The following is a 12,699-nucleotide window of genomic DNA, read 5'->3' as shown; positions in this document are numbered from 1 at the left end:
GGAAGTTTTGTTGCTTTCCCTCCTTCTTTCACAGATCATTGAAAACTTGATTATTTCATGGTCCCTGTGCCCCAGGCAGCCTCTGAGCCCCACATCTGCCACCAGCCCTTCTCTGTTTGTGAGCAGCAGGAGACAGAGCTTTCCTTGGGAGTGGAGTGTTACAAAAATTTGGTAAAACAGAAAACTCCTTAACACCAGTGCAGCATTAAGAAGCAGCATTCTTTATTCAGCTGGGTGCACAGGGGATAGCTCCTCCCAAAGCCGAGCTTGCTGAGTACAGGAAAGTTTCTGTTCATGTTCTGTATTTTGCACACATATTCATTGATTGTCCTGGACTAAACACACATCTGATAATCATTTTTCCAGAATCATTAACATATTTCCTCTCCCCATTACCCATGCTGTCTTCTGTCCTGGGGATCTTCCCTGGTGGTCCCTGGTGGTCGTGGACCCCAATGTTCCCGTGGGCCTGACTGAGCTGGCAGGACACTGAGGCTGGTGAACTTCCAGTTCCCCTTCTCCCACAATTGGCATTGTGTGGTTTCCATAGGCCTGGGGAGTTGGAGAACAAGCTCCAGTTGTCAGCTCACCTGGTGGAGACAATTCATCATCTGGTGACATGAGGTCACAGAGTGGACTGTGACATCACAGAGTGGGCATCAAGCAACTACAGCATCATTGACTGTCTCTGTGACATCAGATAACAGGCTGTGACATAACAGCGGACTATGATATCACAGAGTGACATCAGAGACCAGCTGTGTGACATTAGAGATCTGGCTGTGACATCTCAGAGCAGGCTGAGACATCCCAGAGGGGCTTTGTGACATCCCAGGAGGGCTCTGTGAGGTCACTGGGTTGGTCACTCCGCCCCAGCCCCCCCTCACAGTTTCTCCCAACAAGTCCAATGCTGTTCATGCCCAGCGGAGTCCCTGTTCCCCGGTATCCCCCCAGTCCCCCTGGAGCCACAGCCTCCACCCAAGGATGTTCCATAGGATCCACCCCAGAGCCTGACATGGGGACAAGGGGCCAGGGCTGTGTGACCAGGACATCAAGGATGTGGATTATCCAAGTCCCTGTGGCCTGAGTTGAGTTCCCCAGGGCAGGAAAGATGTCTGGTAGCTGGAGCAGGGCTAGGGAAGGGCCTCCAAGGTGGGGCTGGAGCCCTTGGGCTGTGAGCAGAGGCTGAGGGAGCTGGGCTTGTCCAGCCCGGAGCAGGGAAGGCTGAGAGGCTCCTCATCCCAGCCTGGCAGTGCCAGCGAGGAGGAGATGGAGAACACAGAGCCAGGCTCTTCACCGGGGGCCTGGTGGGAGACAAAAGCCAATGGGTGGAAGGGGAAACAGGGAAGATCAGCCAGGACAGAAGATGAAATGAGTCAGTTGGTTTCAGCATTTCCTCAACACCAAAAGCAGCCTGACCTCCCTTCTCCATCCACCACTGACAGCTTTGCAAATCAGGAATTGTTTGAGCTCTTTTGCCCCCACTCCAGGATGAGCATCCTGATGCAAGAACTTAACTGTGTTTATATCTATCAGAGAACCATGTAAGTCTAAAATCAGTTTTAGTATGGAAATCACTTGTGGATGGTGGACTCATCAGATGCTGCTGGGATGTTGCACATAGCTCAGGGAAGAGCGTGATTGTTATTAAATTGTGTCCTGTTCTACCATGGTCTGTTGGCCATGAAGAGAAACTTTCTGTGCCTCTGAGTCTCACCAGTTCCTGACTCCCAAAGGACACAAACCTGATGATTTGTGGTTCCCACTCCAGTCGTGGTACTTGGAGCTCCCTCCATCCCCAGAGCAGAGCTCCCTTGTCCCAGAAAGTCCCTGGCAATGCAGGGATGAAGGAAACAGGACAGGCTGTGAGGATCACAGGCAGGGCACAGACAGGGATTTGGGGTGGTTGTGAGCCCAGGGCAGGACCCGGCCCTTGGCCTTGGTGAACCTGAACCCATTGTCCTGGGCCCATGGCTCCAGCCTGTCCAGATCCCTCTGCAGAGCTTCCTGCCCTCCAGCACAGCCACACTCCACCCAGCCTGGGCTCACCTGGAACTGACTGAGGGTGCCCTCGATGGCCTTGTCGAGATCAGCAATAAAGAGATTTCACTGACCTGGCCCCAGCCCTGAAGGGTCTTTGTCGCTGTTGAGGCAGGACGGGAATTAAGAGGTTCTGACTCAGAAGACTGTTGAGAGTAAACTCCGGTTAATTCAAAATGCACTGCTCCTTTATACAGAGCTCCGCAAGGACCAAATCCATTGGTTCTGAAGTGAAAACAACCCACCACCATTGGTGCAGTGTGGAGAGTTTTGTGGATGAATGGCTTTGTGAGAAAGGACATGACTACATGCAGTTAGTGAAGCAGTAGCTGAAAATTGCATAGTGCAGCAATAGCAGATGTAGCAATAATATCTTATGTCCTTGGGTAAGCTGGTTCCCAACAGTAGAATGTTCAGCAAAAAGATAAATGTAAGGGAAAACAAAGCAAGCTTAGAAAGCCCCAAAGGCAGGGTTGACCTGTTTTTGATACACCAATGATGAGCCTAAGTTTTGTAATATGCATGAGCTTCATTATAACGGGTATAACTACATGCGTGCTTGGAATAAACTGAGACTTGTTGACATTATAGAATGGACTTGTCTCCCGTCATTTTTTCCACAACTGTCTTGGAACCATCTGGCTCTGCTGCTGCCACAGCTGCCAGCTTGTGGTCATCTTGCTCATTTTGCCCCTCTTTGGCCTCTTCTCCAGGAGCAGAGGGAGCTGGGGCAGAAACTGCTGTTCCTTCTGCCATCTGCGGCAAGAGAGAAGCATGAGGGACAGGCTGTTACCTCTCATTTATAACCTCGTTCCTCCTCGCATCCACAAACACCACTTCCAAGGAGAAATCAGTGACTTTGTTAGCGATGGGACTCTAAGTCTCTCCGACCATATTAAAATGGGCTAACTCAACAGAACTCTATTTGATTCACTCTATGAATTTGATAGTCCTCCCTGGCTGCCATCAGCAAGCAACGGTGCCTCTGCACAATGCAGCTTTTAGCTCTTGAAAACTCTGAAATGGAAAAGCAGGAGATAGCCAGCACGGACTTTGTTATTGCTGTGGCAGAAAAGGAAAACTCAAACTGGATCAGAATCACATGCAGTGCACGAAAAGGGCAGGAAAGTTTGTGCAGGAGACTCTTTACTTGCTGGAAAGAGAGAAAATGGGCGGGGCTTCTCCTCCTAGCAAACCAACAATCTACAAGTTGGAAGTGTCCCCTCCTCAGGTGGCTAAAGCACTTGGATGCAGTGAGGCATGTTTGGCAGCGAAACAGCCCTTGTGGTGAGCACTGTCATGTATGGATCTGTGGATCTGAAGGTCCCTCATGAGCCTCCCGTTGTCCAGGCTAAAGCTCCCTCAGCACCTCCTCCTTGGCCTTGCGCTCCACAGCCTTCCCCAGCTCCCGTGTCCTTCTCTGCACACGCTTCAGCCCCTCAAGGACTTTCTGCTTCAGAGGGGCCCACAAGTGGACACAGCACTCCCAGCTATGGCCGCAGAGCTGCCCAGCCCAGGGGGATGGTCACTGCCCTGCTCCTGCAGCCCCACTGCTGCTGACACAGGCCAGGGCATCCTTGGCCTTCTTGGCCACCTGGGCAGTCGCTGGCCCAACTTCAGCTGCTCTTAACCAGCACCCCTGGGTCCTTTTGGCCCACGCAGCTCCCCCACCACAAAGTTGCTCGCTTGACCTCAAATACAGCATCCCCAGTTCCGAGATGTCCTTCTCTTCTCAGCAACACAAAACAGCAGTCAAGGACTTGCAGCTTCCCCCCCACCATAGGCACTAATGACATTCCCAAAGCTGCAGGCGGTTTGCAGCTGTCCCTGCAGGATGGCCATGGGGCTTCCCCTCCCCCACCCAGCTCGTGGCTGGGCAGGGGAGAGTTTGCACTGCACGCTGACCCTAACCAAAGAGAGCGAGTTCCCCTGGGAATTCTGCTTTTAACCCCTCTGTGTTCTCAGAGGTGTGTCCATCTTCAATTGGTCAATATCTAAATTGACCTCTTCCTTCCGGAAAAAATTCTCTTTCCGTGTCAAACCACGACACCCTGCCAGGTTTTTCTTATGCTAACTGGTGCTGAGTACTTATGTATGGCTGTGCTAATTACCTGTTTACTTTTGGGAATTGCTTGGGCTTACTTATGTCAAACAAAGGCTTTGTTTCACTGCCAAAGGTGCTTGAGGCCACCCCTCTCCTTGTGGCATCAGTTGCTTTCCTGTGGAATGTTCTACCTCCCCAAGAGTAAAGAGGGAGCTGGAGAAAGAGCTTGCCAGGCTGCTCTCCATCCTTTACCAGCACTCCTGGTTTAGTGGAGAAGTCTGAGCTGAGCCCAGAGGTGCAGATGGAACAGCCATGACAGGAAGGCTTGGTGGGTGTGGGAACTCAAAATGTCTCTCAGACATTTTTAGAGGTTCCAGGCCTTGGTCAGAAGCATTCTAGACCCTGGCAGATAGCTGAAAAACAACTGTGATTTTGAGTTTGAGCCATGGAATGAATTACCAACTTTGGAGGTGGAACAAGCAATCACAAAAGGTTAGATAGTATAGTATAAGTAGTTATGAAGTAGAGGGGAAATTTTTTTAGCACATGTACAGGGGGGTTTTCGCTTTGTACATGGGGGTCAGAAGTTCTAAGATGGAGGAAAGTGGGCTGAACCCATCCTTCTTCCTTCTTCTTCCTTACCTCCATGTTCTTGGTGATGTTGGCACTCACAGATTGGTTTAGAGTAGAAAAACACTTGGCAACGTAGGTAGTAGGTATTGGGGAATAATTGTAAACATGTTATACGTAATATATCTTATAAAAGATAGCAGCAGCCCTGGGCGGGGAGAGAGACGAAGAAGACAGCTGATAGAGAGGATGTCAGGGTGTGTGTGTGCCTCTACCCAGGCCGCTGATTAAATAGCCGCAGTCCAAGAACATAATCTGTTAGATAACTAGCAATAAACTGCCTTGAGACCGAACAGCTAAGCCTGCGGAGCTTTTCTTTGGAAGCACGGGTTGGAGGAGGAATTTCACCACCACATGTGGCCCCAAAACAAGGCTGGGGTTCTCACATCTGGCGTCCCTGGTCGGGCATCAACAAAAAGAAGAAAAAGAAACATCAAACAACCTCCAACCTTCATCGGCAGAAAAAGAAAGAGGAAAAAAAAGAGAAAAAAAAAAAAGAAGAGCAGTACACACTCTCCGCATTTTCAAGAAGAGAGGGAGAGGAAAGCTCAAGATAAGAACTTGACCTTCACCAAGGCATTTCGTCTGGAGGACAGCCAGGAGGAGAGAAACCAGAAGCGCGCCTGGGATTCCTCGCCTATGGCCTGCTGGACGATGGACAGTGCCATCTCCGGACTGACTTCATGCTGACTCAGCTTTTGGTGAGAATGGTTGAAATTAAGAACATGGGGAGGGAAGGAATTTTCCCAAGGACACACCAAAGATATTTTTTAGCCCTATAGGGCAAAACTTCTACCCATCAGGTAGAGACAGCCCAAATGAAATGAAAGCTTTGTTATCATAGGTGTGGTGTAGTCACTCGCACACAGATATATATTTTTTCTTGGGATTGAATTTTTGGCAAAAGATCAATAAGTAACTTTATTACTGAGCCACAAAAGGACAAAAAGATAAGACTGCCGCAAAACTTTTGCTTTTAACAAGGACAATATTATAGCCAGCTCTACAGCACGGCACGTCCAGCCGGACAGCTGGGGTTTCTATGGGAGCACAAAGGGGGAAGATCGCCCAGCCAGCAGCTTGGGGCAGTTTTCCTCACCACAGATCCAGGGAAAGCAGGACTGCCTTCCATGGACAATCAGGGGATGGTCTGTCATCATGCCCTGTGTGTCCGGGTTCCCACTGTTCCTCAGTTTCCCTCGAACCTCAATCCCTGAGCTCCTCCGATGCAAGTCCCCCAGACAGAGAGATAAGCCAAGCACAGCCGCAGCCCCCGGTGGGGGAAGGGACCAAGCGCTGCTCGAGTCCGAACCCGCGGCGAGAGGGGCAGCGGCGGCGGCGGCGGCTCCGGTGGGGGAGGGTGCAGAGGGAGTGCAGAGCAGAGAGGGAAGAGGAGGTGTTATAAATAAAATTAATATCTAACTTTTCTATCTGTTTACCTTTTTACAGTTTTAGGAGTTCCCTGATGCATGCCATTGTTAATTCCACCCCTATATGTATCTATCCTTATACCCAGAATATGTCCCCCGTTAATTCCCTGAGTCTCTGTACCCCCTCTTGTTATAAGTGCCTTGTTAGAACCCCTTATAGAAGAAATCATACCTGTTAGTTTCCCTGCTTTTAATAGTTTGAAGCCCCCTTGTCCCTTCCACTGCGTCGGGTAATTCCGAAGCTGCTCCCAGAGACTTGCTCCCAGGAGAAGGCTTCCTGATTCCCAGAAGGCCGAGCGAGCACAGACTATTAATTACTAGATTCCCGCGCAAACTAAAAACAGACTGAGACAACGAGCCAAAAGCCAAGACAATAAAAAGACCTATACCTGCCTGTCAGGAAAACTTCAGAAAGCTGGAGAAGACGCTCAGAATCACCGAAGCTAGTTGCTGTAATCTTGAGGGAAACGGCGCGCAGAAAACCCCTAGACCAACGAGCAGCAGAATGAGTCTCGGGACGTATCCCGTGAGGGCGCAGACTCCGACCCTGCCGGAATCGACAGGCTCGCTGACCCCTCCTCTGGGACGTCGACTCGTCTGGGAGTAGCGGAGGCGTTGTGAACCCCGCACCCCCACCCCCATAGGCTTTCCTATTAAATAAAGGCCTGTCAAGAAAGGGGCACAAGGTCTCCTGGCCCTTTATTTTTAACAGAGGGGAGAGGAGAAATCTCTCGTGGCTGCTCGGGCTGGGAGTTCAAAACAGCCCGCGGTGCAGGCGAGAGGGGACAGCGGGAACAGCGCAGACACAGGGCGGCGGGGGCGCGGGTGCAGCGGCCAGGCGTCCCGGGTGTCCCGTGACGCGTTCAGTGTCGAGAATCCGTGAAGCCGCAAGAGCGGCCACCCAAGAGGCGGGGGGCAGCTCCCGGACCGCGGCAGGCAGTCCCGCTGAGGAAATAGCAGAGGGACAACGACAGGCGTCCCTCGCTGCAACTCAGGCGGCGGGCACGCGCGTGAAGGTCGAGCAAAGCCCAAGAGCCACGGGTGCAGGGAATTCTCACATCTGGAACGCGTGGCACGAGCACAGGCGGGGCGGGGCCGGTGCGCGCGGGCTGTGGGTGCTGGGACAGTCAGGAGAGGGGCAAAGCAACATGGGAAACATCGGGACCGGAATGGGAACAGGAGGGTGATTGCGTCAGCCTGGGGGGGACGGCAGTGGCTCTGAACCGGGCGCTGCGAGCCGGAGTTAGGCGAAAGCATGGCCGGGACCAGAGCAGGAGCGTCCTCACCCCCGGGGTGACACAGGCAGGGACGGGGCGTGGCCAGGATGACTCAGGACACAGTCCGTCGCGGTTCCCATGGCAACAGCCAGCACAAACCCACAGACACCCCTGTGAGTTTCAGACGGCCAGAACAGAATAGTTATTGCATCAAAAATTAGTTACACATGAATCGGTTGTTAGAAGAAATGTTAGACTGAAAGTTTATCAGGAATTAGTACGGGGTTTGCGAATGTAAATCAATTGTCGGAAGTACATATTGGAGAGCGGAGTGCATGGAACCGTGGCGCGGGGTCTTTCGCATCTCGAGCGCGGCACGGGCACTGACAGCGTCAGCGGCGGCGGCGGCCCCAGCCAGCCAAGTGCCCACAGGCTGCGTGGTGACCGCGCGGGGGGGAATCCCGAGCGCGGGACGCGGCGCGGGGCGCGGCGGCGGCGGGGAGCGGCGGTCGCGCGCTGATGACGTCAGCAGAGCGCCGAACCACGCTGAGCAGGGACAGACACCGGGGCTGGGCGGGACGACCCAGACTGGGACTGGAACGGTGCCAGGTCCAGTCGGGCGTGAGAGGGGACATTCCCGAGCCCACGGCCGTGGCCGGGGTCGGCGCGGCGGGGCACAGTCGGGGCTGGTGTTCCTTCTCTCGTTCCCATGGCGACACAGACAGAGAGGGGTGAATCCAGAATGCACACTGCGTTTGCAGAAGTTAAAGCGAACGCAGAAGTGTCAGAGAGGGACAGATTGCAAGCACGGGTTCAGTGCAGCCGACGCTGGGCGTGAGCGGGGACTGAGAGCAGGAGAGAGACACAGTCACCCCAATGCGGGCAGAAGCGGGGTGTGACTGTGCCAGAACTGCTCCCCTCCTCTCCGCTCGGGCTCGTGCAAGCGGGGACTGGGCAGAGCCAAGGCAGGGATTTCTTTGGTCACTGCCTCTCCACAGCAGAGCTGCGGTGTGACAGATGCCGAGGCTTTTTCCACTGCAGTGCACATCCAAACATTAACAACAAATACACGGCACAGCCCAGAAACCACAGCGGTCAAAGTAAATAACTTTTTGCAATCACATCTATTACACCAAATGTCCCACAGCAATGATGAGATGGAATTCCAACATTCACCCAAAAAATAAGATACAGCTAAGTCGCCACTTGAAATCAAGGGTCTCCTTCTAACTTCTCCAATGTTTCTAAATGCTAACCCCAGATTTTTTAGTTAGGTGACAGAATTGATCAGCACATGCACCCATCCGGTGTGGTGAAGGATATTGTTTATAGAACATAATGTGAAAAAGAGATAGTATAATGAGAATTGAGATAGAGAATTGAATAGCATGAAACTTTAGTAATTTATTATGTTAAGGTTTAAGTTAAGTTGTATTTTAGCATTTTATTAATAATAGAATTGAATTTTATATATAGTTTAATTTAAGTTAAGTATTGTTTAATTAGAGTATATCACTTTAAGTTTATCTTAGTTTGGGCCCTGAAAAAGTTAAGTTTATAAGCGTTTAATTGATAATGAATTTATATATTGTTAATTTGATATATATATATAGGTTTCATAAAGTTAATATAATTTAGGGATTTTTTTACCAATATTTTATATGTTAAGTAGTGTTTAATTCAAAAAATTGTTTTAAGTTTTTCAAAGGTTAAGTTTGTTCAATTAACAAAGTTTAGTTGTTTTTCTTTAAGAATAATAAGGTTTTGATTGAAAGAGTTTATGAGATGATAATGAATATTAAGTTAAAGGGAAAATTGTCTATCGGATTCTTGGTTTTATTTTAGTCTTTTCTGTTTTATTGTAAGTTTATCAGTGTATAAGAGTCTTGAAGAAATTTATTCTGAGTTTTTCTGAGATCGATTTCATTGTTTAATGATCATTTTTTTATTTTGTTATTTCTTTGTGTAATGATACAAAGGATGTTTGTTTCCAAATTCTTTCTTTTGCGTTTAACTATTTAAGTGTTTTATAAATGTTATTGTTAAGAAATTTTATCATGATATCAGGTGAAGCTCTGTGCTTTGTTCTTTCATAGCGAATTTTCGTATGTTTTATTGTTGTTTTTGTAATCTCATCCAGGTTACATGTCATTCTGAAGTTTCATTTTGGACTTTAACTATGTTGTGCATTTTTCTAGGTGAACTCTCTGGTTTGTTTTTATATTTCTTGTGAGTGGAATCATTGCATTTCTATTTTTTAACACTCTTGAATGTTTTTTAGAAAATCTCAGAGACAAATGCCTGAAGCATTCTGACAATGTTTTATCAATGTTTATTTTATGGTTTCTTTCAATTGAAAACACATCTGTTTCCTTCAAAGGAGTTTCAAGAAGAATGAATCCTCGTGTCATTTGATCAATTTATCAGTTTGAACTTTGAGTGTTTATTTTATATGAAAATGTTATAATAAGTTGTTATGTTTTAGGTATCATATATGTAATGTTAGTATAAGCTTTGTTTAAGATAGTATGTTAAAGAGCATCACTCCAATTTAAAGTTTGGGTTTTGGCCAGGCCCTGATTTTAACTTGGACGGATGAGTTTGCCAGCAAAATTCAGAGGTTTTTGCACAAAAATGAATGTTATATAGATCATTTTGATCCATCAATTCGATCCTACACATGTGACAGCTGACACAGCTTTGGGGTGAGACTTGTCAGCCCTGCCCGGGAAGGGATGCCAATTTTCACTGGAAACAAATGTTTCAGCTGTTTGCAGACTCTGAACCACTGGCACAATGTTTCTGATAATTATGCTTTGTTCAATTTTATATATGTTATTTAGAATCTTTCTTTTGAACTCTTTTGAATTGTTATTGATTTTGATAAGTTTTCTGCATTTTATTATTAAGATATTTTGTCTTGTTCTATATTATGTTTTATATTTTAACCTTCTTGTTTCAAAAGAGAAGAAGAGAAAGAGAGAAAAAAGAAAAAAAGTGTAAAGAGAGAAAAGAAGAGAAGTGAAGAAGTGCCTGAAGTAAGGCTGGAATAAGCAATGAAAATTTTGTATATTTTAATCTTTTGAGATTGTTCTTTTGTAGATTTGATTTCACTGATTGTCGAGGAAAATATGAGGAGAGTGCCAGACACTGGACGGATCAAATTGAAAAAATCAGTCAAGTTAATAACTTTGAGCAAGGATCGTGGTAATGTTTTCATGAAGTTTAAAATAGATCTTTGTTTTTATCTTACAGGCCCTCAAAAAGTGTTCTTATAGACTTAGAGATAATGGCTCAGATCATTGTTAAGGCAAACACCGGATTGCTGACAATGTCAGGCAGAGATTTCTTAATCATTCATTTACATTTAAAGAAAGAAAAAATATTTTGAGTGGACAATCCAAAGTCACAAGATTTTTCAATCACATTGTTAGAATACCCAGAAGTTTGCACAGTTCATTTTTTAGCTCACAATACGTTAAATGCAAAAATAAGTTTTAGAGAAAAATCAAAAATAAGTTAAGAATTAATAGAAAAGATGACAGTGTTTACTGATAGTTCAAGGAAAACTCACAAATCACATGGAAAATTCCAAAAATAGAGAAATGGGAATCAGATGTAAAAAATGGTAAAAGACTCACCACAAATTGTAAAATTAGTAGTAATAGTCAGAGTTTTTCAGTTATTTCAGAAGCCATCAATCTGATCACAGATTCAGTGTATATTGCAAATGTGACCAAACAATTAGAGGAATCACTTTTAAAACATATGGACAATGAAGTTTTATATTCGTATCTATTATGTATGAAAATAATCCTGATAGACAGAGAACATAAATATTTTGTTATGCACATCAGAGTGCATTCTTCATTTCTGAGGTTTTTAGTAAAAGTAAATGTTCAATAAACAGATTCACAGTGTCCATCTCACAAACACTGCCAGACATTTTTGAGCAAGAAAAATTGAGCCATGCATTTTTTCACAAAAGTATACAAACATTGATGGAATCCTTTCGCTTTCTAAAGGTCAGGCAAAGGAATCATCAATGCTTGTCAGAGTGTCAGTTTGTACAGCGTCCTGTATTTACAGGAGTGACCAATTTGAGAGGTTTGAAAAAAGTCTTCAGCTGTGGCAAACTGATGTCACAAAATATGCATTTTTTGAGAAGCTTGAAAACATTTGTGTTTCAATTGATATGTTTTCACATTTATGTTTCAGTTCACACATTTTCAGGAGCAATTTTTGGATCATGACATACAGGAGAAACCACAGAATATATCATACCTTGAAATCCATTTGGATAAACAGAAAAGGAGGAGACAGGAGCAACATCTCACATGCAGTTGAACAAAATTTTGTATGTGAATTGTCAGACATTTTACAAACAGTGCACGAGCAGTGCTAAGGGAAAATTCTTCAGTTTTGGTCAAAAACCCAGAGTCAGGACAAATTGAAAGTTCATTTACATTAATAACTTGGGGCAAGGGTTTTGTTTGTGTTTCTATAGAACGAGGATCGAAGTGGGTGTCGGCAAGGCACGTGAAACCTCATCGGGTACAGATGCCAGTGAACATGGACCAGAGAAGCAGAGAAGCAAGCACGCAGACAAAGATAGTCAGCAACGCTGCAGACGTCTCGTCAGACAACGATTGGGAACTCAGAGACTTGGGGTTTTTCTGGGGAATCAAGTGTTGTTTGGATGTTGCTGCATTGCGGGGTTTCTCACAGAGGTTGGGGACATGGACATGGGGTTCAGACAGATAGTGTTCATGTGCTTCATTCCTTTGCTTGTTGCCTTGGGCAATGGGACAGGCTTTCCCATGAGACAACCAAGGGAAAAGGTGTGGGAGACTTTGACAAAGGCAGCGGGTCTGGATAGCATTTGCCTGACCCATTCAGAACTGGGGGAACAATTTTTGACATGTTTGGTAGGTGTGCCAGTGAAGGAATGTCCAATTCCAGGGGACACCCTTCCAAAAAGGTTCTGAAGTCCTTTTCGGATCCTATGGAGAGATGGCGTGTCTGGACACAGTTCCTTCCTGTGGCTCACTTTGAACCTCCAGAGTTGGAAAATTTTTGGATCGACAAAAATGGGATTTGGTACCGAATTCAATCCATTGAGAGTGGCAAAGATAGATAATCAGATAGTAGATATCATTCCAAATCAGTTCTTTCATAGAAATGCTTGGTGCAATCACACCAAAGTGATGAGCAAACTATCCCTTCAACACCCAGCCACTTTACCGAAGGGAGTGTTTTTTGATTTGCGGGGACAGAATTTGGCCTGCTATCCCTGCAAAAGTCAAAAGCAGTCCATGCAGCATTGAGGAGCTCTCAT

The 12,699-nt window shown here is 46.5% G+C and overlaps 1 protein-coding gene across 1 annotated transcript in view; it reads left to right on the top strand.

Annotated features, from left to right (window-relative positions):
* The window catches only part of LOC110469521 (uncharacterized), a 612,305-nt gene that overhangs the window by 73,281 nt on the left and 526,325 nt on the right, over positions 1-12,699 (top strand). The window lies entirely within an intron of this gene.

The sequence above is a fragment of the Lonchura striata genome, chromosome 37, assembly GCF_046129695.1.
Source record: "Lonchura striata isolate bLonStr1 chromosome 37, bLonStr1.mat, whole genome shotgun sequence".
NCBI lineage: Eukaryota > Metazoa > Chordata > Aves > Passeriformes > Estrildidae > Lonchura > Lonchura striata.
Note: the sequence above shows the minus strand (reverse complement) of the source record. Positions and strands in the feature narration are given on the sequence as shown.